We start from the raw sequence: 5479 nt of genomic DNA on the forward strand, positions 1-5479 counted from the left end.
CTCTCTCTCTCTCTCTCTCTCTCTCTCTCTCTCCCTCTCCCTCTCCCTCTCTCTCTTTCTCTCTAACAAAATATTAACTGACCCTTTTCTCCCTCTTCAGGCGTATTTCTTTGCTTGGACCCGCTCCATGTTCTACGATATCTCTTCACTGACCACGGTGCTAGCTTCTCTCGAGCGCTGTCTGTGTGTCGCCACACCTCTCAAAGTACACGTCATCTTCTCCACCCCGAGAACAAGAATGGCGCTGGTAAGCATCTGGATCCTGTGTCTCTGCAGCTACTGTCCGATCTACGCCACACAGCGTCTCGTTTGGACCTCTGAGCAAAACGTCACACGTCTCACCGTCACCGTGACGGAGGGGCGATTGGACGTGGAGTACGCCAACAACATCACCAACACGCTGTTATTGCTGTCAGTGTGTCAGGTCCTCGTGGTTACAAACACAGTCGTGATGAGCATCACTCTTAGACGCTCTACAAAGTTCCAGAAACATTCTAGCTCTGGCATCCCCGAGACTCCTACAGGGGGACAGCAGAATAATAAAGCCTCCACCCTGGGTGCTGAGTGTGTGGGAGGTAGCACGAAAAATGAGCCAAGCTTGACTTCATCAGAACCGCCTGTGCACATAACAAGTAAAACTGAAACTTCGAGCTCGAGCCAAAAGCCCAAACTTCAAAGATACACCCAGAACTCAGGAAACACTGGATCTGAGAATACAAAAGTCGGAAAAGACACAAACACGAAGACAAACAAACAATCGAGTAAATACAGTAAAACAATCCGTGTAGTTGGAGCCGTGTCGTGCCTGTACATTATCCTCAACCTCCCTCTTCTGGCTGTTGTGTACGCCAAGAGAATAGTCCCTGGCTACGACGTTGGAGGTAGGTTCCATGATCTGTTCATGGTCACAATTAATCTCACTTTCGTGGTGTGCGCTCTCAATTCATCTGCAAACTTCTTCATTTTCGTCACCATGAATCATCGCTTTCGGACTGATTTCTTTCGCTTTTTCACTGGCAAACCGTTGGCTGGTAAGACAGAAACCAAAGATCTTTGACATAAGCACTCCCGAAAATCAGAAGCTGTATCATAAATTGTTATATATTTTGTCATTTTTCTTTCTCTCTTTTCTTTCGGGTATGTGCATTATGTGAAGGTGTGTCTACGTTTGTGAAAATGAAAGACGGATGTATCCCTCCCCCCTCCTGATGGCCCTTTTTTTCTTAAATAGCATGCGCCCAGTGGGGAATAAGACTGGTATTATTATTTAAAACAATGTTTTCTTAACCACATTAACAACAGCTACAACGACCAAAACAAATAACATTGTCCAAGACGACAAGTGTAGAGTTTGCAAATAATGTCAGTGTGAGCGTATCTGAAACACAGCTCGGATTGGATGGTAATCATCGCAAGTCATTTCATTAACTCCAGGCATTTCGTTGTTCATATGTTGTTTTGTGAGGGGTTTTATGTGTATACGTGTGTATGTGTGTGCGTGTGTGTGTGTGTATGTGTGTGCGTGTGTGTGCGCGCGTGTGTGAGTGCGTGTGTGTGTGTGTGTGTGTGTGTTTGTGCGTGTGTGTGTGAAAGAGAGAGAGAGTGTGTGTGTGTGTGTGTGTGTGTGTGTGTGTGTGTGTGTGTGTGTGTGTGTTAGTTAAGTGGTGGGGAGTTGTCATTTTTGCTGGTTTTTGGGTTGGGGAGGGGGTGAGTATGTCGGATTTTGTTTTAATTATAGTTTTTTTTCTGGTGGGTGTGGGTTGAGGGTGGTTTTGTTGTCTGGGTTTCTACTATTACTCTCGCCTCTCCTGTCTACAGAAACTACACCCAAAACTTCACGTTTGTAAGACTGTAATGAATAAAAGTACCTCCACGAAAGTTTGCAGAAACGTAGGATATCACTCCAGATTTATCATGTTCTAATTTCAATAAAATATAACAGCCACAAACACAGTTACATAATATGTCCCAGGTGCCTCCCATTTCGAGAAAGGCACATTCTGACAAGCTGGGCGAAACTGACAATGACACATTGACACTGCACGAGGGAAATCTCTCTCGCGCCTTGTGTGATGCCTTCTCTCAAGTCTTGAATACTTTTGAATGTTTTTCCCCCCACACCCAAAAGTCTATTGGACTCAGGTCCGGACGGTAATGTCGGTAAGGGGCCCGGTTATACTCAGCCCCAAGACTTACTGTCTTGTTAGCGAAGCAATTGCTGATCCTGCGCAGGACGGCTCTAGGGACTTGGGGAGAAGCCATGTCTTGTTGACAGTACCGGCTCTATCTCTCTTCAGCTCTATGAGACAGTCTTAGGCTTTTCAAGAACGTCGATAGGATACATGTAACAGGGTATCCGTCAAAGTCCAGTCTAATCGGAAGTTAATGGTAATCGAGAAAAGGCGCAATGGTGCCCGGATACCTCATCGCTGCCCCCACTTTAACCTTCTAATCGTGCAGATCTTTATTGCAAATTTTGTTGGGATTTTCTGACTCTCAATAAGCGTAGATTTTAATATTCACATAGCCGTAGTTGTAGAAATGGGCCTCGTCAGAGAACCGGAGCCGTTGGATAAAAGTTTCATTTTGATTAAGCTAGTGGAGGAACTAATGACACATGTCCACTCTGGTGTGCACGTTTCCTTCAGTGAGTCGTTGGTGAACTTGAATTTTATATGGTTTTAGCCCCAAATTCTTCTTCAATATTTGTGTTAACACTGAGAATCCCAAAACTCAAAACTTCGACAATGAAATATTGATTTCTTTGATGCTTCGATCATTGAATGACGGGCCACTTTAACCTTTGTTTCCCAAACCGCCCACTGAATGTTGGTTATGACTTTAAATTTCGAGTTTTTATACATCTATGTACCCATTTGTTCAAAACGTTTTGCCCATTCATAATGGACTTTTCGCTTGGAACTTCACGTTTATTAAAGATATAATGGGAGAACTGCTTTGCCATCTTGCCGTTGATCATAAATGAAAATAAATCCAACGTAATCCAGGTGTATGTTCCAGCTTTATTGTCTTTGTTGGAGGCAATTGGGTTATAAACCAGAAAGTTATTAATATTTTTTGCTCGGACTTTTTTCCTACTCGATTGATAGATGGCTGCCATTAGCTCAGTTGTTAAACTGCAGTACAAGTGGCCCAGTTTCGATTTTTTTAAAACAAACATTTGTTTTGAACTTGCTTTGTTGGAGGCATTTCTGTAGGTATTTTCCAACTTGGCTCTTTCCCTGTTAAAAGATGGGCATTGAACATTGAGGTGTCTGAGTATGAAATAACTTTATTCTATAGAAATGGGCGTTTAGTGATAATTTTTAATATTATGTAATATTAGCTGCATTACGGCCCCAACGACTCAATCTAGATCATTTAGGAGGAATGCTGTTTTAAGCCAGCTTATCAGGGCCAAACTGGACTGAGAGGGATACAAGGTCCAAGCAGACAGACGTAGATACGCGATTTAAAAAAAACAAAAAAACTTCCTCATACGGGAATTGAACTCACGTATTCTTTGCGCGACGACGAAGCGTATATCTGTTACTCCCCGATGCTTTGAGTTTGAGTTTGAGTAAAGAGAAGCACATCACCTTAATAACGGTCATATAATGCAGGGAAGAAGAATGACAGATAGACAGAAACAACAAAGGGAAAGAAGAGAAGTAGGATCTGCTAGTGGTTCCCTCCAGCCACTAGCCCTCCACCCGCATATTATGTGGGGTTTTTTTTTTAAGGACCCATTTAAAGGGCAATAACTTCCTAGTCCAATTTCAACAAAACCTTGAAGAAATGAAATTCAACTAGGGGGGTGTCATAAGTGTCAATATGAAAAAAGCAATCAACATGTTCGAAAAATATCAAGTTTTTAAAATGTCAGCTAAAAAATTAGGTGAAACTCAAAATGTTAAAGCTTCTTAAACACCAATTACATTGCACTACTTCATACAGTCACTATTTGTACACTGAAGAAGAAAATTATATAACTTTGATATTGCTAAAAAAACAAACTCAGTGAGGTGATGGCTATTTTAATGTGTTAGCCAATTCCCTCCATGCAAGTACAAGCTCCTAAATGTCACTGGAAATTTTGAATAACCCTTTGGAATGTTTCTTGGTCAATTCTTTGGACATCCTATTCTACATTGTCATTGAGTTTGAACTGTTCGATTGTTTGTGAGTTGTTTCCGTAGACTCTGTCAAAAACAATCAACCCGAAAGCACAGTGAAATACTCATTTTTTGATATGGCTGCCGTGGTTTTACCGTCCTTGTCCTGAGACCAGACCGGTTTGATCACTCCCCTCTGTAGCTGAACGCATTTAAGAAGTAAAAGTTTGCGCTTTACCCAATTTTGATTGACATTTTAAAACTTGATATTTCTTGAACACGCATATTGACTTTCTTCATATTAACAAACTTGACACCCTCCTGGTTGAATCTTATTTGTTTGAAGTTTTCTATAAATTAACGCAGAGATGACCGAGTTATTGCCTCTCAAGTGGATCCTGTTTTAAGACACCCCGTACAAAATGTCTAAAGAAAAGGTGGTCACACTTTAAGGACAATTGCTTAGTCATCTATGCACCGACTTCAACAAAACTTTGGACAAATAGAATTCAACCAAAGGGATATCAAAGTTTTCTACAAGGAGAAAATCAGCTTACGTTTCCGAAAAATATTAGAGTATCAAAAGTTAAGCTAAAATTGATTAAAACACAAAAAGTTAACGACTACTTAAAATTCACCATTATGTGTATTTGTGGATTAAAGAACAAATCTGTTTAAAACTGAATTTGCCAATCAAACTCAGGGAAAGTGGTGGCGATTTAAATCATATGCTCTGGGTGCAGACAATATCTCTCCAGAAAAGCTTAACATCGTTGCAAATTTTGATGAACGCTGTAGCATGTTTGTGGGTCGATTATTTGAATCTCTTCTTCAACAATGAGTTTCAACTGTTCGATTTCTTGTCGGTTGTTTCTGTAGACTCTTTAGTTACAGTAAGAGTTTTAATGCACTTGCAACACAATAGAGAGTAACAAACACACAAAAAGGAGGAGAGATAAGGACGATATATGTTTGATATAAAAGAAGGAGCAAGCTGCACTACCAGTGCACCCGCCAACCACTCACTCGGTCGACTCCGTCTTTCCATAATCCCAAAGAAAACATCAAGGGAGTTCAAGTCATGAGAATGCGGTGACAATTCATTTCGGAATTATTCGGCTTGTCGGATGTTCCTTAAAACTTTCTTGCAACCATGCGAGGGCCACTCTTGATGTGTTAGATAGGGCCCCATCCCACTGAACCAGGCCTTTTCAACAGCATAACGTCTTCACTTCACCAAACTTCTCCTAAAATTTCTCAGCAAGGTGAGATATCCATTTGATGTCACAGTCGTGAGTTTATCGTCATTTTCCTGAAAAGAGAAGGAGCCGACCACGTCCATGTAGCCGAACACAAACCATGTT

Source organism: Aplysia californica, unplaced genomic scaffold (genome assembly GCF_000002075.1).
Source record: "Aplysia californica isolate F4 #8 unplaced genomic scaffold, AplCal3.0 scaffold00336, whole genome shotgun sequence".
Taxonomy (NCBI): domain Eukaryota; kingdom Metazoa; phylum Mollusca; class Gastropoda; order Aplysiida; family Aplysiidae; genus Aplysia; species Aplysia californica.